Source organism: Musca domestica, unplaced genomic scaffold (genome assembly GCF_030504385.1).
Source record: "Musca domestica strain aabys unplaced genomic scaffold, Musca_domestica.polishedcontigs.V.1.1 2, whole genome shotgun sequence".
In the NCBI taxonomy this organism is placed as follows: Eukaryota; Metazoa; Arthropoda; class Insecta; order Diptera; family Muscidae; genus Musca; species Musca domestica.
This window is the reverse complement of record NW_026712249.1, coordinates 40,047,767-40,069,739: the sequence shown is the minus strand read 5'-3', so window position 1 is coordinate 40,069,739 and position 21,973 is coordinate 40,047,767. Positions and strand designations below refer to the sequence as shown.

The window sequence follows — 21,973 nt, the reverse complement described above, 5'->3', positions numbered from 1 at the left end:
AAGCTTTGGAAACTTACTGAAAATTAAAATGGTTGTTTACTATACTAAGGAAAAGCTTGAAGGAAGTTGTAGAAAAGTAAGACTTTGTGTTCTGATATAATTATATTTTTACTGAGCTTTTAATATGAAAAAGCTTTGAAATTGTACCATAGTAAAAAGGCGTTATTTTCGATGTTATAATTCGACTAAATTTGAAGGAGCTTTATATGACGACCAGAAAAGAAAGCGTTATATTTCAGTATGTAGCCCTGCCGAGAACCGGCGTGGTCAATATACATTATTTGTTTCACAGATGGCGTTGCTTAATTTTGTGTTAATTAACGGCCTCAGAAGAGGCCTATGAGAAGACCTTCTGATCTTCTACGAGAAGACCTTCTGATCTTCTACGAGAAGACCTTCTGGTCTTCTACGAGAAGCCCTTCTGGTCTTCTACGAGAAGACCTTCTGGTCTTCTACGAGAAGACCTTCTGGTCTTCTACGAGAAGACCTTCTGGTCTTCTACGAGAAGACCTTCTGGTCTTCTACGAGAAGACCTTCTGGTCTTCTACGAGAAGACCTTCTGGTCTTCTACGAGAAGACCCTCTGGTCTTCTACGAGAAGACCTTCTGGTCTTCTACGAGAAGACCCTCTGGTCTTCTACGAGAAGACCTTCTGGACTTCTACGAGAAGACCTTCTGGACTTCTACGAGAAGACCTTCTGGACTTCTACGAGAAGACCTTCTGGACTTCTACGAGAAGACCTTCTGGACTTCTACGAGAAGACCTTCTGGTCTTCTACGAGAAGACATTGTGGTATTATATGAGAAGATCTTCTGGTCTTCTTTGGGAAGACCTTCTGGTCTTCTATGAGAAAACTCTTCGGTTTTTTATAAGAAGGCCTCTTGGTCATCTAGGAGAAGACCTCTTCTGGAGAAGACGTCTTGGTCTTCTATGAGATGAACTCTTGGTCTTCTTTGAGAAGACGATCTGGTCTTCTATGAGAAGACCTTCTGGTCTTCCATGAGAAGACCTCTTGGTCTTATATGAGAAGACCTCTTGGTCTTATATGAGAAGACCTTCTGGTCTTCTATGAGAAGACCTTCTGGTCTTCTATGAGAAGACCTTCTGGTCTTCTATGAGAAGACCTTCTGGTCTTCTATGAGAAGACCTTCTGGTCTTCTATGAGAAGACCTCTTCTTCTTCGACAAGACCTCCTGGTTTTCTACGAGAAGACCTTCTGGTCTTCTATGGAAAGACCTTCTGGACTTCTATGGTAAGACCTTCTGGTCTTCTATGTGAAGACCGTTTGGTCTTCTATGTGAAGACCTTCTGGTCTTCTATGTGAAGACCTTCTGGTCTTCTATAAGAAGACCTCTTGGTCTCCTAGGAAAAGACGTCTAGGCCTTCTTTTTAAAGAGTACTTCGTGGTCTTTTAGGAGAAAACCTCTTGGAATCTAAGGTCTTTTATTAGAAGAACCTCAGGTATTCCGAAGGAAGATCCTTTGTTCGTCCATAAGAATACAATTGAAATTCCATAAGAAGACCCTCACTCCAGGCCTCCTTGAAGACGATCTCCAGATCTTATAGTCGACGAAGTTATGTTAGTCTTCTATAAGTAGACCTCTTGCCGTCTTTGGAAAGATCGTTTGTTACTCCATAAGAAAATCACTTGCATTCTTCAAAAATAACCCGAGGTCTTGTATAAGAGGATCTCGATGTTTTCGTTAAGAACTACTGTTGGTCTTCTATAGTGAAAACTCATTTTTTTCTACAGGAAGACTAATTCATCTTTTATAGGAAGTCTTTCTGGTATTCTGTGAGAAAACTCTTTGTTCTTTTATAAGAAGTGCTATTGGTTTCTCATGGGAAGTCTTGTTTCCTCTATATCTTCTTTGATACAATTAAGTCCCGATTATTGCACCTTTCCTTTTGCACAATGATATGAAAAATCAAAAATTCCTTAACGAATAGAGCTCCAGCAATCATTCCACACGTATGCTTTTTTGTTCTCGAATCTCGCAATTAGGTTTTCCAAGTCCGTTGTGTTTATACACTAAATTGTATTTGTTGAGACAATTTTTCGGTTCGTTTAACCATGGCGAATATACAAACACACCCATACATATGCATGGGGGAGACAACAACAAGCTGGACACATCCGTCCAAATTGCCACCAGAAAAAACCAATTGAATTAAACACCATAATAAAGTAAAAATATGTGATTTTTATTCGAATATTTGAATGAGGAATTTGTTAAATATTGTTTCTTTCTTTATTCAATAAATAATAGCAGTTTATTTGCATTTGACTATCATAATTCAATTATTTATTATTTATGGTGCATTTGTTGGCAAATGGGGAAAATAAATAGTTCATATGTCAATTAAGTTATTATAAATGAATTAAATATTGACCATAATTATATTCATGTGAATGGCAGGTGTCATTTTGTACCGCAAAAAAAAAACGATTATTGGCGTTAAAATGCAGTTGAAAAATTAATACTTTTTTTATAAAATTCATTTGAGCAGAATGTGTTAACATTTGGCAAATTTGATGGATTAATTTTTCGAATCCCTTGTCACTATGTGAAAAGAGAAATATTATTTTATTACGGTCCAGAAGTTTGTAGCATCTTTAAGTCTTGGCTTTCCTTCGCATGGAGGTCGAGGTCTTTTAGGAATAGATATGAGACATATTCAAAAGTACTTTGGTAGACGAATCGTCGGCATCTTGTTTCGACAAAAATTCATTTTAAACTTAGCGACTCGATTGGCTTTGATCTGACACATTGGTCAGATACATAGAGTATTAGACAATTATTATAAAAGAAGAATAGTGAAATAACTGACTGAACTCCCAGACTAAACGCCTAAGTTGGAATCTTGGTGCACAGGCGTAGAATAAGGCTGGATTTTTCGAAAATTCCCACCAGAAGGGTACGAAAAGTTCTTAAATGGAATTAGGGTCACTGATGGCTTACAGCTATACGAACCAAGAACCAATAAAGCTGGAATTTTCAAATTTTATACTGTGGTCCCTGTTGGAGCTAAGGTTGTGATAAAGAGGTGGTTTTGGAAATTTGTACTACAAGTGCAGGAAAAGTACTGAATTTGGTACTTGAAGCTGGGATTTTGAAATGTGTTCCCTGTTGGAGGTAAGGTTGTGATAAAGAGGTCGTTTTAGACATTTGTACAACAAATGCAGGAAAAGTACTAAATTTCGTATTTGGTGAAAAAAGTTTCGAAAATGTCTACCATAATTGCACGAAAAGTAATGAACTTTGGTATGGGTGTAGAAATAGAGATAAAATTCTGAAATTTAATATTGAGGTCTCTCTGTTGGTATCTGAAATTGAGATATGGAAGTGGTTTTGGAAAATCGGACTATATATGTACAAAAAGTATTAAATGTTACTAAATTTGGTATCGAGTAAATGGACACTGCTTGAAATCGGAAATTTGGCATTAGGATCACTGTTAATGTTTAGCGTTGAGATTTGGACTTGGTACTAAATTTGGTATTTGGGTAATGGATTGACTTGAAAATCTAAAATTTGGCATTAGGATCACATTTTCTGAGCTTAGGTTGACACATGTCTGTGCATTTGGAAATTAGTACTAAATAGTATTAACTTTGGTATATGTGGTAGGAATACAGCTGAAATCTGAAATAAATGAGGAGAGACAAATTTTGATACTGTAAAGGGGTTTTCGAAATTCTAATAATGTGTGTACGAAAAGTACAAAAAAGGACAAAATTTGGTACCATAGTGATAATATCTTGAAATTTGGTATGAGAATCAAACCTATGAATTGGAGTTGATGTAAGGAGGTGGTTTTGTAAATGTGTACTAAATGTAGGAACTGTACTAAATCGTACTAAAACTGGTACAATTCCATTTGGAGTGAACATAAAATTCTGGTAATTTTAAATGTTGGTAATGGGATCCCTGTTGGTGGTAGGTTTGTGGTGGTTAGATATTTGTATTACAAGTGTAAGATAAGTACTAAATAGTACTATATTTGGTACAATTTAGTATTGGGTGAAAATATAGTGCTTGAAATTTGGTATTAGGGTCGATCTCCTGGAAATATGGAAGTGGTTTTGAACATGTGTACTATAGCTGTACGAAAATTACTGAATGGTACTTTATTTGGTATTGCGTGAAGGAATGGAGATAAAATTCTGAAATTTGATACTTAGATTACTGATGGTATCTGTGTTTGAGATTTGGCCGTGGTTTGGAAATGCGTCCCCCATTTGTGCGAAAAGTACTAAGTGTTAAAAAATTTGGTATAAGGTGAAGGAATACAGCTGAAATCCTGAAATTTTATACAGATGTCACTGTTGGTATTTGTGGTATCAATATGGAGGTAGTTTTGGAAATGTGTGATATAATTGTTCGGAAAGTACTAAGTAGTTAACAATTGGATATTGAATGAAGGAAAAGAACTGGATTCCTAAAATTTGATATTGAGGTCTCTGTTGGTATCTGGAATTGAGGCGGCATTTTTTAACGATGCTAAATTCGGTATTGGGAGAAAGAATGGAGCTGAAATCCTGAAATTTTAGTTTAAGGTCATCGTTGGCGTCTGTACTTGAGAGAAGGAGCTAATTTTGGATATGCGTACTATAATTTTACTAAATGGTACTTAATTTGGTAATGGGGGAAATGAAAGAGCTGAAATCCTGAAGTTTGATATTAAGGTTACTGTTAGTATGTGAGGTTGAGATATGCAGATTGTTTTGAAAATGCTTACTTCAACTTTACGAAAAGTACTAATGGTTCTAAATTTGCTAGTGTCTAAGTTAGAGAGATGTAAATTATTTTAGATATGCGTACTAAATGTTACTAAATTAGGAATTGGGTGAAGAGAAATTCTTATATTTGATATTGAGGATTGGCTTCTAGAATTTGTATATGGAGAAATTAAAATTGTTTTGGACAAAAAATAAAAAAATTGGATGTAGACCAATTGTGCAATTGTTTTACTGAAACCTTTATAATCTTCAAAACAAAGACATTTTGGTGTAAAATGTAAATATGTTATTCTTTCCGAAAAGGGAAAAGAGAACTTTAAAAAATCTGAAAAATTATTACGACGCTTGAAGTTTTGTTTGAAAAAGTTTGTCAAATTGGATCAATTGTACATTTTAAGTAATAAAAAGACTAACAAGGAGTGCTGGAATCAATTTACAATTTTAAGTTGAACTTTTCGCTGACGAAGTAGCGGCTACCTGCTTGTAATTCATATAATCAGTACAAATTCTGGCAAGTTTAGCAGTTGTAAAAACAACAAATATTGGGAATTTAGCAAAAAAAAAAAAAAAAAAAAAAAAAAAAATAGGAAGATCTAACGGAGAGCCCTATAATGATTTCCATCTCAAAGAATCAAAACTGGCGTTTGGAAAAATATATTTAATTATATAATTTTCAAATTCGTAATTTGGAGATATAACTTTTTGCAGCAAATAGAACATTTTTTTTAAGTTGAAGTAAGGTTTTCAGTTCGGTTCAAACGTTCTTTTAGACAATAGTCTGGTTCACGTTTTGGTTGATTTACAGATACAGCGGTTCGGTTCAAATTCGTTTCGGTTCAGAACTGGCTGCAGCATTGGTTAAAACCTATATTTCACTACATCATATAATATCTTTATCCCAAAGTCTGAGATCCACAACTCTACACCTGCTACTGTCTCAAATATTCCTTCATTCCATCCATATTTTTTCTCTCAAGTACAAATGACTGCAAGTTAAAAGAAATTAGAAGAAAATACAAACTAAACTAGTCTCATTGCCCATTCTGTGGTATTAATGTCAACAATTAAATTGCACACATACACAGTGTGGTTGTCGCCATTCTTTGGCTCAATGGCACTACAAAAATGGGTGTGGGTTGTGGCTGTGTTTGTGTGGCTTTAGTAGTGACAAGTCAATGCGGCTATGTTGGTAAGATGCATTAGTATTGTGTTAATTGCCGTTGACTGTTGTCGATTAAATTTAATGGTTCAACATGTGTATGTATGTATGTCGATGGCTTTCAAGAGCAACTGATGTTGCTGCAGCAACCACGTCCACACGGAACACACAACTAAAAAGGTGGTGGTAGATTTTTTAGCATTGAGTGACATAAACTTTCATTGACGTAGCGATAGGGTTCTTCTGCATATATATGTATGTATGTGCATATTTATTGTTTTATACATGTGTTTCCATCATTTTTGTGGTTACCACGTGGCAGAAATTAAATTACATCGGTTGTTAGTTAGTGTCCAAACTTATATACCTGTTATGCCACATTTAATAGGCAATATGGAAGGATGTATGTAAGATTGCATATATGTATATGTTTGCATGCAAAAAACAAATGGTAAGTGTTTTTTAAGTGTTGTGCAAAACACATTTGATGATGTATGTAGGTTCATGTGTCTGAGTTTTTAGTACTTTTTTCCTTTAATCAAAATGAGGTTAATTAAAACTAATGAGAAATATATCCGAAAGTGGACTTTTGCCTTGATTTTTTTTGACATTTGTAAGGAAAGGAAAGTTTCTCAATTGCATGTTGGGGGTTAAAGTTTAACGTACAAAAGTAAAATATTTAAGCGATTTTAATGAAATCGCTAGTAACTGATGGAATATGGGTATAGAAGAAATACATTCAATGAGATACACCTTTAAATTATTTAACCACTGTAGAACTAAGGCCGAGGACCCGATTTAATGGTATTTATACCCTACACCACATAGTGGTAAGGGTATTATGTCTTTGTGCATTTGTTTGTAACATGGAGAAGGAAGCGAAATAGACCCATAGTTACTTTTGAGGATCTACATAGAATCATTTTCTGAGTTGATTTATGCATGTCAGTCCGTCCGTCTGTCCATATATTCTTGTGAACAAAATGCAGGTCGGATTTATTATCCGATTGAGATGAAATTTTTCAAACAACATTTGTTTGGCCCAAGGACGAACTCTATTGAAATTGGAGATAATCGGTAAAAAATTAAATATAGCTCCCATATATATCTTCGTCCGATTTGCCTTTTATTGTGCACCAAACATGTAATAACAGCCCGAATAGTATGGAATTTTGCACAAACAACCAAATTAGGCCTGAAAATGAGTATATCAAATTTGATCGAAATCGGTTGAGATATAGCTATAGCTCCCATATATATTGTTCATCCGATTTGTTATTTTTGTCCTCCGCAGCACTCTGCGGAGTTATTTTTGTCCTCCGCATGCACTCTGTAACAACAATAATTGGGGAAATATATCAAATGTAGCTGAGAAATACCTTTGCTAATTTTTGTCGAGATCGGTTCAGATTTGGATATAGCTCCCATATATAACTTCGTCCGATTTACCTTGGATTGTGCACCAAACGTCTAATATTTGCCCAAATGAGATGAAATTTGGCATATGCGACCGAATTGAGTCTAGAAGCTAGTATGCCAAATTTGGTGAAGATCGGTTCAGATCGTAGCTCCCATATATATTGTTCATCCGATTTGTTATATTTGTTACCCTCAGCCGTAATATGCTCTCCGTAACAACGATATTCAGGGAAATATATCAAATACAGCTCAGAAATATCTTTGCCAAGTTTTATCGAGATCGGTTCAGATTTGGATATAGCTTCCATATATATCTTTATCTGATTTCAAATTAATTTTGCACCAAAAGGGCAATACAAGTCCGAGTTTAAAAGATACAAATGCTTCGGCATATTTAGTCCTTTGAACTTTAAATTACAAGTATAATCATGGCGTGTATGATTGAATTCTCCCATAAAAACTTTTAATTGTTATGCGGAGCTCTACTAAATTACCAATGTGGTGTAGGGTATCATAAATTCGGCCCCGACCGACTTTAAGACTTTTTTTACTGGTTAAGGGTTATCTAACTGTAAATTGTTTATATTTTGAGAATATTTTACAAACTTTCTCCCGCTTTTATTTGATTTTCTGATTTTTGATGAAAAGTCATGATATTTTTGAAAATATTTTTTCAAGGACTGATCTTTGGATTTTTTTTTAAGGACAATCCTACCATGGTTGTTATATGTTATAAGAGAAAATGTGGTTGTCTATAAAACTCAATTTCAAATAATGAAGTGTCCAAAATTTTAGATTCCTCATTTACATTAACATGTACAAAAAAACTCCACAACATTTTGCTAATATTGTCATATTAGTGTCTCATATGGACATATTTGCAAAGAACTCAACCCCCACACATTCTCAACAAAACTCCAACTATTTTTGTGTATCGACACTAATTTCAACAAATTTACAATTGTTGTGGTCATGTCCCACAATTGTGTTTAATTTACAATTTGCCAAATTAAATCTATACAAAACAATTGCAACCACAATATAAATATTGATGAGATGGAGAGCCACACTCACACACCACACACTAATTTAATACATTGAATGCTGAAGTGCGTATTGAGATGACCTTCCATATATTTTCGATAAAATTTATAATAATTTTGGAAACCACAATGCAGTTGGAAGAATTTTGCAATTTACTAAAAACACAGGGGAAACATAATGCAGGCATGTGAATGTGATAATTCCGATTGAAAAACTGCAGCTACCACTACTCTGGTGCGTTATACGGAAACCAAAATGGTGTAGATAAAAGTTTTTTTTTTGCAATGGTCAGAATATGATATTTATGGATTGGTTTTGTATTTAAATGAAGTGAAATTAAAAAATTGGGGTTATTAAAAATTGTTATATTTAAAATAGAAATATTGGAAACCAATTTTTAATGTTTTTATTTTTAACTTAATTTATTGACACTTGAATATGTTTGTTTTAGTGTAATCAAAATATTTTAATTGTTAAATAATTAAAAATAAATTTATTATAATTTTTATACGTTTATTAAATATTCAACATTTAAATGCCACAGTAAAATATGTTTTTATTAAAACCGCGAAATATAAATATTTTTATATCCTCCACCATATTATGTCTGTCAGTTGTAACAACGCAATCTTTTGAACTTGAAATTGAGATAAAAGCCTAAAAATTTTCACACAAGTGTATTTTGCCAGTAGGCAGGATAAGGTCGTAAATGGGTCATGTCGACTCACGTCTTCGTATAGCCCACATATAACGATATCTTTCAATATTCGGTATTTTAATGATTTTAGCTATATTTTGTACTAAAATTGTTCCAAATTTCGTATTTAAAGTTCGCAATAGGTACTACAGCCTATGACAAAAAAAAAAAAAGAAAAAAAAAAAAAAACGTATGCAGTTCCACGACTTCGAATATTTATATATATTCAGGGTGACAGTAACAGCTCATTATATTGTTTACAAGCGTACAAAGCATTTTGGTGAGAATTTTCCAGAAAAAAAATTATTCGTGATGAAATTAAAGCGTGATAGTGTGATTTATTTATATTTGGCTGAAAAACCACAAGTGACTATCGTTAGAGCTCTCCAGCATTTAAATGAAACAATTGGACAGAGCATACCGGAAAACCTTAAAAATCATCTTTATCCCAAAAAGTCATAAATGGCGTGTGGAACACTTAAGTGAGATACTGACGATATCAAAACCTGAACTCTCTGATCCGCATCGGAACTCCTTTGAAATGTTATTACTCGAATGTAGCATTTATAAAGATAAATGAACTCCAAAAAGACACGGGGTTCAGGAGTGTTTTTTTTTTTCGAAAAACAAAAAAAACACTTTTGGTCCCTATCATATAATATTTATTCTCTGCATCCACAAGGCTGAGGCATATTACCTACACCTGCTACTGTCTCAACTATTCCTTCATTTCATCCATATTTTGTTTTTCTTCTCCCAAGTACAAATGAATGCCAGTTAAAAGAAATTAGAAGCAAATACAAACTAAACTAGTCTCATTGCCCATTCTGTGTTCCACGACTTCGAATATTTATATATATTCAGGGTGACAGTAACAGCTCATTATATTGTTTACAAGCGTACAAAGCATTTTGGTGAGAATTTTCCAAAAAAAAAAATTATTCGTGATGGAATTAAAGCGTGATAGGGTGATTTCTTTATATTTGGCTGAAAAACCACAAGTGACTATCGTTAGAGCTCTCCAGCATTTAAATGTGAATAAATCTTTTGTGTCTCGTATCATTGCTTGATACCGTGACACTGGTAGCGTAGCCCGACGTCAAAGGAGTGGACGGAAGTGAACAGTGAACAGCAATATCAGCAGAAATGGTTCGAAAAGTAAAGAAGCGACTTGATGCAAACCCGTTTCGCAGTGGTCGAAAAATGGCTCGTGAGCTGAACATATCACAATATTCCATTCGGCAAATATTGAAAAATGAGTTCGGGTTAAAGCCTTTGAAATTCCAAAAAGTGCAAGAATTTACACCAGAACAAAAAGAATATAGACTTAAAAGAGCTAAAAAGTTGCTTTGCTTGGTCGAAAGTGGTGAACTGCCGAATTTGGTTTTCTCTAATGAGAAAACATTCATTGTCCAGCAGTAAACAAACAAAACAAACAAAATGATCTTGTTTACTTGCCAAAGAGGTCAGCTGAAAATGTGCACCTTCGGTTGGCAACCAGAACTCAAGCGCCGGCCATGATGGTGGTGTGGGCCGTCATACCAGCCGATGGTCGCTCTCCGCTCGTATTAATCGACCGTGGCATCAGAATAAATGCCAAAATATTCTGGAGGGTGTATTAAAGCCTTGGTCACGCAAACATTTTGTCCGCAGACCTTGGACATTCCAACAGGACTCAGCACCATCGTACTCAGCACCATCGCAGTCACCCAAGAATGGTTACAAAATGAGGATCCTCGCTTCATTTCCAGCGCAAAATGGCCACCAAAATCTCCGGATATCAATCCGTTGAACTATTGGGTCTAGAGTATTTTGGAAAGCAAAGTTGGGACTAAAAATATCAAAGTGTCGATCACCTCAAGCAAGCGTTTTGCCGCGAATGAACCAAAATATCGCAGAACAACATTCGGAGCGGGTGTGACGGTTTCGTTGGCCGTTTGAAGGTCATAATTCGTGCCAAAGGTGACCAATTCGAACAAATCTAAACTTATTCTAAAATCTGATGCTATTTCCGACATTTTCTGCTTTTATTTAATATTTTTTTTTTTTAATGTAAAAATTATGGCATTTGACTTTGTTGCAGTTTTTTATCTCATCCCGTATAATGGTACCACTTTATTTTTAGCATTTGAGAAAATATTCTGTAAGAAAATATTCTTTAAAAAATCCACGTCTGTTGATCCTCGAAAAAAAATATTCTTTAAAAAATGCACGTCTGTTGATCCTCGAAAAAAATATTCTTTAAAAAATACACGTCTGTTGATCTATGAAAACAATATTCTTTAAAAAATCCACGTCTGTTGATCCTCGAAAAAAATATTCTTTAAAAAATGCACGTCTGTTGATCCTCGAAAAAAATATTCTTTAAAAAATACACGTCTGTTGATCTATGAAAAAAATATTCTTTAAAAAATCCACGTCTGTTGATCTTTGAAGAAAAAATTCTTTAAAAAATCCACGTCTGTTGATCCTTTGAAAAAATATTCTTTAAAAACATCCTAGTCGGTGGATCCTTGAAAAAAATATTCGTTAAAAAATCCTAGTCGGTGGATCCTTGAAAAAAATATTCTTTAAAAAATCCACGCCTGTTGATCCTTTGAAAAAAATATTCTTTAAAAAATCCACGTCTGTTGATCCTTTGAAAAAAATATTCTTTAAAAAATCCACGTCTGTTGGTCCTTGAAAAAAATATTCTTTAAATAATCCAGGTCTCTTGACCCTTGAAAAAATGTTCTTTGAAAAAATCCACGTCTGTTGAACCTTGAAACTAAAGTGCGACTGTATATACATATGTATGCGAAGAAGCAATCCGTCGCAAATATCTATTTCTTTTTCACATTTCCCAAATTTTTTTGGCAGCACTGCTAAAAGACCACATATCTATGGTCATATTTTATGTACTACAGATGGAAGCAGACAAATGTTGGCAATAGAGCAGCTGACAATCGGAAGTGCTGGATGACATATAACTAAATACCACCGGAAGAATGCAATCAAGTGTTATGTGTGTTTCGGTTGTGTGATAGATGGATGGTGGTTTACACTGGCAGCAGCTCCATAATAAGTTGAAGTGTTTGGTTCGGTTTGATGCTATTTTGATGTTATAAATGCATTTATGAAGCAGCAATGTACAATGGAGGTTTCTATTGACTTGTTATTGGAAAAACATTGATGTGAAAAATGTAAACTGGAAAAATATTAGAATCAATACCAAAGATTAATAATAAAAATATGTCTCGAAAAGCATTAGACAAATTGATTTGACAAGAATTGCATTAGTGGTATCTCTAGTGCTTTAGGACTGTTTTTCCAAAACTTATTTGCCGAGATTGGCAGCCTCAACTTCCTCGAAAAATATTTAACAAAAAAATAAAAAAATTCAGAAAAGTCAAAAGCCATAATTTTTAAAATTTTTTAAATTTCATTGAATGAAAGCAAAAAATGTTGGAAATAGCATCAAAGTTAAAATAAGTTTAGATTTGTTCTAATTGGTCACCTTTGGCACGAATTATGGCTTTCAAACGGCCACTGAAACCGTCACACGCTGCCCGAATGTTGCTCTGCGCTATTTTGGCCCATTTCCGGAGAAGCGCTTGCTTGAGGTCATCGACACTTTGGTATTTTTTAATGCCAACCTTGCTTTCCAAAATATTCCAGACATAATAGTCCAACGGATTGGTATCCGGAGATTTTGGTGGCCATTGTGCGCTGGAAATGAAGCGAGGAACCTCATTTTGTAACCATTCTTGGGTGGCGCGTGCTGAGAGCGATGCTGCTGAGTCCTGTTGGAATGTCCAAGGTCTGCGGCCAAAATGTTTGCGTGCCCAAGGCTGTAATACACCTTCCAAAATATTTTCGCGATAATATACGGCATTTATTCTGATGCCATTTATTCTGACGGCCCACACCATCACCATGGCCGGCGATTGAGATCTGGTGGCCAACCGAAGATGCCCTCTTTGTCAAGTAAACGCCATTATTTTGTTTGTTTACAAACTGCTGGACAATGCATGTCTTCTCATCGGAGAAAACCAAATTCGGCAATTCACCACTTTTGGCCAAGCGAAGCAACTCTTTAGCGGTGCAAGTTCTTGCACTTTTTTGAAATTTCAATGGCTTTACCCCGATCTCATTTTTCAATATTTGCCGAATGGAATATTGCGATGTGTTCAGCTCACGAGCAATTTTTCGGCCACTGCGACGCGGGTTTTGATCAAGTCGCGTCTTTACTTTTTGGGCCATTTCTGCTGATGTTGCTGTTTTCTTTCGTTCACTTCCTTGACGTCGGGCTACGCTACCAATATCACGGTAACGATGGCGATGGTACGAGACACAAAAGATTTATTCACATTAAATGCCGGAGTGCTCTAACGATAGCCGCTTGTGGCTTTCCAGCCAAATATAAAGAAATCACACTATTACGCTTGAATTCCATCACGAATAACATTTTTCTGAAAAATTCTCACCAAAATGCTTTTGTACCCTTGTAAACAATATAATGAACTATCACTGGAATAATTTTAACTGCTGTCGGACCAGTGGCTTAGAATTGACAGCAGTCTGACGTTGGTCGCAGTTGTTCATCTCACCCTGAATTTACAGGCGTTTGAAAATTTGACGTTTAATTTGATTTAGACTTGTCTAGCAGTTAATTCTGGAACAGTTTTCTCTTGATCTTATGTTCTTCGCACACACACTCTGAGAATTAGTACCAAATCGAATTCTATTTATTCAAAGATTCTACCACTGAGTAGCCCCAAATACCAATTTATGGTTCAACATTCCTCTACAAAAATGCTCTGCTTCCATTAAAATGTTTTAACTTCTTCCCTAACAATTTATTCGGCTATTAAAAAATACAAAACAATCTATTCTCAAATTTCAGACAATCTTCAGTCCCTTCACCCCTTCGTTTATTGTCTTCATTGAGTTCTTGGTTCAAGTCCTTTGCATAAATTTAAATTCACCTGGAGTATAAATGACAATTTAGGACAACTGAGCAAAAATAACAAATCCGAATAGATGCAGATAGCAAGGACAGTGTTCACATAATCACTGAAAGACTGGCAGAAAGACAAAAACACAACACTGGCCAAAACGAAAAACAAAAAGAACTGATAACAAGGCAAGAGAAATAGAGAGCTGAGGAGAAAAAAACTCCGCAACAAAAACTCATCTATTTTTCAGAACAAGCTCTGGGATTAAAAGGAGCTTACATGTTGCTAAGTATTCAAGCATAGATGTACAGAAAACTGATACCCAAATGCACATATCCCAACACACTCACACATTGTCACTGATATTACTGATGGCCAACAATACAAACACACACTTTATCATCCGGACATATCGACATTGATTCTGGCTGGGAAAATTCAATTAAAAATGCGTAGCAAGTAAGGTTAAGTAACATGCTTAGTATGCAGAAGGAAAAACAGCACAGTTATTGAACATGTATGTGTGAGTGCGTGCGTGTGTGGGTGCATGTGTGTAGTTCCAAGAGATCTGGTGTTGAAAATAGAAACTGGGGGAATATTGATGACAATGATGGTGATGACGATATGACACGCTGTATTGCTCATAACAGAAGTTGGGGGAAGGTTTCCGAATCTAAGATTCGTCCATATATGTGGGAAATGAAAAAAAAAACGTGAGTAGGTTCATCAACAGCTACAAACTTTAACGAAAATCGGGAATTTTTCCAGCTATTCCTATTTATAACCTACAACACTATGTGCTGAGGGTATTATAAGTTTGATTGGGCCAAAAATGATGTAACACCTCGAAATAATGGTTTCCCACATAGGAAAGTATATATGAATCTTCCTATCTCGCCGAGCTGAGTCGATCTAGAATTGTATGTCCGTCCGTCCGTCTGTCCATGTTATTTTGTAATCACTCTACAGGTCGCAATTATGGCCCGAACCTCACGAAATTGAGAATGGAGGTGGAGGAGAGGGACAGAATAGAAGCCCATGGGTTCAAATGAAGCTAAAACAGAAAAATGTTTCTGATCACACAATTTGAAACAATTCGACACGGAATTTAGCAGGAGAAGAGAGTTAAGGACAGCGTAGAAGTCTAGAATTTTGGATGATCATTTTATTATATTTAGCTGTAACAACAGCACGACGGAGTGCGTAAATATTGGGCAAATGACCCTACTCAAAAAGCTATGGGTAATTTCATGGCAATTCTCTATGTCATAATTTCAAAATCGAAATCTTACAAAATGGATTTGTAAATAACGGATTCTGAAAAATAATTTCTTTTTGAGAAATTATGGAATTTTTTACATGTTATGTCCAAGTTCTATGATTTATTGAAATTATGTCCTTGAATATCTTCAGTCTTGCGATTTTTCACTAGGAAGTCCTTAAAAGTCCTTAAAAAGTATGTTCCTGCAAAATCTTCGATATTTGGACTATATGTCCTTGAAAAAAACAAAACTATTAAATGATTGAAATTAAAAGACTACAGGGTGAGATGAAAAAACTGCCACCAACTTCAGATTGCTGTCATTTCAAAGCCACTCATCCGAAAGATGTTAAAATTATTCCAGTGACAGCTCATTATATTGTTTACAAGCGTACAAAAGCATTTTGGTAAGAATTTTCCAGAAAAAAAGTTATTCATGATGGAGTTCAAGAGTGACAGTGTGATTTTTTTATATTTGGTTGGAAAACCACAAGTGGCTATCGTTTGACCAGTCCAGCATTTAAATGTAAATAAATATTTTGTGTCTCGTACCATCGCTCATTGCCGTGATACTGATAGCTTAGCCAGACTTCAAGGAAGTGGACGAAAAAAAAAAACCAGCAAAATCAGCAGAAATGGTTTGAAAATTAAAGAAGCTATTTGATCGAAACACGCGTCTCAGTGACCGAAAATGGCTCGTGAGCTGAACATATCGCAATATTCCATTCGGCAAATATTGAAAAATGAGCTCGGGGTAAAGCCATTGAAATTTCAAACGAGGCAAGAACTTACACCGCAGCAGAAAGAAAAAAAATTCAAAAAAGCTAAAGAGTTTCTTCGCTTGGCCGAATGTGGTGAACTGTCGAATTTGGGTTTCTCCGATGAGAAAACATTCGTTGTCCAGCAGTTTGTAAACAAACAAAATGATCGTGGTTACTTGCCAAAGAGGTCAGGTGAAAATGTGCACCTTTGGTTGGCCACCAGAATTCAAGCGCCGGCCATGGTGATGGTGTGTGCCACCATAACAGCTGATGGTCGCTCTCCGCTCGTATTAATCGACCGTGGCATCAGAATAAATGCCGAATATTATAGCGAAAATATTCTGGAGGGTATATTAAAGTCTTGGGCACGCAAACATTTTGGCCGCATACCTTGAACATTCCAAAAGGAATCAGCACCGTTGCACTCAGCACCCAAGAATGGTTACAAATTGAGGTTTCTCGCTTCATTTCCAGCGCACAATGGCCAGCAAAATCTCCGGAAACCAATCCGTCGGACTATTGTATCTGGAGTATTTTGGAAAGCAAGGTGGCACTAAAAAATACCTAAGTGTCGATCACCTCAAGTAAGCGCTTCGCCGGGAATGGGCCAAAATACCGCGCAGCAACATTTGGGCAGCGTGTGACGATCTCGTTGGCCGTTTAAAGGCCATGTTCAAATTTATGATCCTTTAGAGGATATACCAGATGTGTCTGCTGATATTATCCATCTTCGAAGTTGTGCTTTGACTGGAACACTTGCGAAGTTGTAAGCATCCTAGGTATTCTATATAAATATTTTGTTTTAGCAAAATGGTCAGGCTTTATCCCTTTATTTTTGTTTCTATAAAAACAACGTTTGTTTATTAGTGGAGAACGATGGTAATGTTTACCGGGGGGTAAGGCGGAGAATACCTAGGTCTGGGATATTCTCCCCCTCTATGACAAAAAACATTTTTTACCCAAGTGACGAGATCGTAAGCTCAATAGAAGGGGAACCAATGAATTAAATAAAACTAAAATTCTTTTGGAAAGTCTTCTAAATCTTACAACAGCACTTATAAACATTTACATCTTTTTTCACTTGTTATGCTTTTGTTCAACCTGAACGAAGTAGCATAACCTTGTAAGTTGGTTTTGTCTGTTACAACAAAAATCCCGTAGTCGACCGTGCCTTGTCTATTAATAGAACAGTGTTGGCTTGTTTGTTAGGGAAACCGTAGTATTTTGTTGTTGCAAAATGGTCAAAATGTTTGTTCGGGATACCGCAGTGTTTTGTTGTTGCAAAATACTACGGTATCCCGAACAAACAAGCCAACACTGTTATATTTTTTTTTTAATTATTTAATAATACTTCAGAAGGGGTAAACCGATTTCGTCCGCTTTCTTTGCTGATTCAAAAACGGAATGCCCTCACATTATTTATGAGGTAAATTATTTTCTGAATCTAAAAACTTATGCATCGTCGACACTATTTTGTCTGCACAGAAGAATATACATCACCCATGAGAATGAGGGTATAAAAAAAAATACTAAAAGTCGTAGTCGAGTATTTTCTTTTTATATCAGCCACCTTGGAAAGGAGGGTATTTCAACATTGTCATGCCGTTTGTTTCATCACTTATTATTCATCATAGACCCTAAAAAGTATATATTCTTAATCTGTCCGTCTCTTGAAATCACGATACAGCCCACATTATTTGAAGTAGAGCGTCAAAATTTAGCAGAACAATTTGTATTGTGCCTAGGATGGTTGGTATTGAAAATGAGATATATCGGTCTACGTTTCAGTTGAGTCCCCATATAACGGAACCTTTCGATATTCGGTATTTTGCTGATTTTTGTCACATTTTTTCACGGATTTGTCTAAAATGGGTATTTGCAGGTCATAATGGGTTCTAGCTCCGGTGTTTTAATGATTTTTGCAAATTTTTTAACGGATTTGTCCAGAAATTGGCATTTGCAGTTCGTAATGGGTTGTAGCTAGTGTTGCGAAACATTGTAGGTGTAGGTCCACGTTTTGGTATAGCCCCCATATACGGATTTATCTAATAATTGAAATTTGTTGACCATGATGGATTCTAGCTCCGGTGGCAAAATATTTGTATGTACAGGGTTGCCCATATTCGACGGACCCATGACCCATTCCAATCGACGAGACTTGTCCGCAGGCAACATTCTTTGCGTCAATTGAATTTTGTACGGGAACAAATGCAAATCAATTCGAATAATCCGTTGTAAAGTGGACCGAGCCATGCCTAACTCCTGATGGCTGATGATGATTGGGATGTTCTTGTGGACTTCTCAACACTGGCTCGTACGGCAGCGATATTCTCGGCCGATCGCCTTGGTCGACTTTTATATGGCCTCTTCGGATTAGAAAGAGCCTTCTTAGAAGGCGTACTTCTCACATTTTTTAATGTTTTAAAAGCACGTTGAGTTTTCACAATTGACTCCTTCTGTTGAATGTAAATTTCAGAGCGCTCGCGTGTATTGGTTCATGGTAAAAATCTGCTTGGACTGACGCTTCAAACGAGGTATGTCATTAAGCGATGTGACATCTCTGTCAAAAGTTATGGTGTTGCCAGATGGGTCCGTCAAATATGGGTAACCCTGTACAATGAATATTTAAGTCTACATTTTCCTACAGCGCATATATAACGATACCCACCGATATTCGGTATTTTGATAATTCCAGTCACATTTGCCCATATAATTGTTTCAAAGTCGGTATTTTAGAAGATTTTATAAATGAAAATCCTTAAAGTATAAAATTGTCTCTTGAGGTTGCCGTTTTGGTTTGACCTCATATAACGGCCCTACACACTTGATGGGTTTTTGATTCGTTTATATGGGTTTTACTGGTATAAGAAGTTTAAAGTGAAACACGCTTGAATTTATATACTTTTATATAAAAATGTTTCCTTTACCCTAAAGTGGAGGGTATTAAAAGTTCGGCCCGGCCGAACTTAATTTTTTTTTACTTGTTCAAACACATTTGGTTATCCTTCCCTTCCGCTGTTACTGGTTATGTATTATGCATTCCGAATAGAACGTTTAAGTTTACAAAAAAACAAGTTTATTCATTCTCACTTGTTTTTTTCCTCATGCTATTGAAAAACAACAACAACAATGCAGACACATTCATTGTCTGCAGAATCGCATTGGCATAAATAATGGCCCGGCAAAAGCAAATGTCTTTCAATTATCCAACTCACCGAGACTGATGAAATTTTGAGTCTGACACACTGTTGATTAAAATGACGACGACGACGAAGGCGATGGATGATGATGCTACTGCTGCTGCTGTCGATGTTTGGATCTAATAATTCAATTCATTTGCTCGATGGAAAATGGAGCAAATGAATTGAATTATTAGCGATTGGTGTGTGTGTGGCTGAGTTTGTGCGTTTGTGGGTGTGTGGTTTATTTGAACAAGAACAAGTCCATTTGGGTTCACAAGAATAATTCCAATAATGTGTGCAACCATCTTCCAAGAATACCAAACAACAGCAGACGCAACCATTTTGTGGTGAGGTGGTAGTGATGATGGTAAAATATCATCAGACCGCCAGTTAGATCTGACATTATTATGAAAGGTGTAAATTAGATAATTGAATTGTTAATTAATGAAGTTCGCAGAGCGTAACAATATTTCTGACAACATTTGCAACATCAATGTGCGGTTGTATGTCTGTGTGTACGTATGTTGGCTGAGGGTAATTGAATAGTTCGGCTTACAAGTCTTGTAAGTGCTGACATCTGTGATTAGTTTGGAACAATGAATGAATAGATGAAAGGATGGATATTAATTGAAAGGTATGATGTTTAACACCGGCGAACAGGACATTAATTGCAATATCAAGGATTCTAATTAGGCAAATGGATTGAATAATTGGTAGCTAATTAATGTCAGATTTTTATTAGGGCTCAAAAATGTTTGTTAGACAAATTTGAATCCTTTTTGTTTAAACTTATGTAATATGAAATGAGAAATAATTGACAATAATTTTTTATTCTGAAGGAAAAAACAAAGCCAGATTGCGAGAAATATTTCTGGTTGAGAGAAATATTTAGATATAGCAAGTTGTAGGGAATCGCTGACAGATAAAAGCATTGAAAGTAGTGACGCTATGTGGATGAGGTACCAAAAGGGGTGTGTAAAATTTGAAGAGAGTTGGATGATTACCTTGCCTTCTTTGAGCGTTTTGTTTTTTAAAATCTTTGACCCTATGTGGGAGAGGCACCAGAAGAAATAGTCCGATCTCTATCATCTTTATAACAGATCATGAGTTCATGGAAATATTGCGATGTACCAAGTCTAAATGGAATCAGATGTCAATTTCACGTTTCATGAATTTCATGGTTTCTCAAAATGTTGATCCCTTGTGGAGTAGGTACCAGAAGGAGTTGACCGATATATCCCATCTTCCCAAAATATTTTGTGTTAGTAGTAATAATGGGATGTTTGACATATGAAGAGAACCGGATGCTTATTCTGGATTTCGTAATCGGTTTGGTTTTTCACAACTTTGACCCTTTGTGGGGGAGGTACCAGAATGAATGGTCCGACCTTTGCCATCTTTTTAACAGATCTTGTGTTGATAGAAATATTGAGATGTGCCAAGTCTGAATGGAATCGGATGTCAATTTCACATTTTATGAGCTTCATGGATATTCAAAATTTTGACTCATTGTGGGAGAGGTACCAGAAGGAGTGCGCCGAGCTTGGATTAATATAAACATTGTGATGTGTGTAATTTGAAGACAATCGGACCCTTATAACACATTTTATAAGAGTTTTATTTATTCAAAATGTTGGCCCCTTGTGGGGGAGGTATTTGATGGAGTGGACCTATATTGTCCATTATCACACCTCACCTAGCACTGCTGCAAATATTAGGATATGCAAATTTGGAGCAAAATCGGATTATTCCTTCTCTTTCTGTGCAGTGATTTTTTTTTTCGAAAACTTTGGCATTTTGTGGGGGATGTACCAGAAGGATTCGATCGATATTGCCCATTTCCTAACCCAATCTAAGTTTGATAATAATACGATGTACCAAGTTTAGACCAAATGGGAGGTATCATGCGCTCCAGCCAGCCAGACAGACACACGGACGGATATCGCTAAATCGTCCCAAATGTCCTGAAACGGATGTGGTCCAAAGAGATCTAGGGCCTAAAGCCGTTATTTCAATGAGGCACGTAGTCATATGGCTGAGGGTACAATAGAAACTCTTTAGTCCTTGGAAAATATCCATAAAAATTTACGTCATGCCTAGGTCCTTAAAAATTCACGCATAATTCTCTGTTGGTCCTTGAAAAAACATCCTTAAAAATCCATGCCTAATGCTTTGTTGGTCCTTGAAAAACATCCTTAAAAATCCACGCCTAATGCCCTGTTGGTCCTTGAAAGATATACCTAGAAATCCACTCCTAATGCTCTGTTGGTCCTTAAAAATATTGCTAGAAATCCACTCACAATGTAGTTCTTTTAAAAATATACTTAACAAATCCAGGCCTAATGCTATGATGGTCTTTAAAAAATATTCTTCAAAATAAACACCTAATGCTATGTTGGTCTTTAAAAAATATCCTTAAAAATTCCAAGCCTAATGCTATGTTGGTCCTTAAAAATCCATGCCTAATGCTCTGTCGGTCCTTGAATAACATCCTTAAAAATCCGTGCACAATGCTCTTTTGGTCCTTCAAAAACATCGTTAAAAATCCATGCCTAATGTTTTGTTGATCCTTGGAAAACATCCTTAAAAATCTATGCCTAATGCCCCGTTGGTCTATGAAAAAATATTCTCTAAAAATCCATGCCTATTTGTCTGTTGGTCCTTGGAAACATATTTTTTAAAAATCCACGTTTCTTTGTTTGGTTTGTCCTTTAAAAAATATTCTTTAAAAATTCACGTTTCTTTGTTTGGTTGGTCCTTAAAAAAATT

At 35.8% G+C, this 21,973-nt stretch overlaps 1 protein-coding gene across 2 annotated transcripts in view; it reads right to left on the bottom strand.

The window, feature by feature from the left end:
* Window positions 1-21,973, bottom strand: part of LOC101900210 (venom dipeptidyl peptidase 4) — a 474,529-nt gene that overhangs the window by 145,327 nt on the left and 307,229 nt on the right. The window lies entirely within an intron of this gene.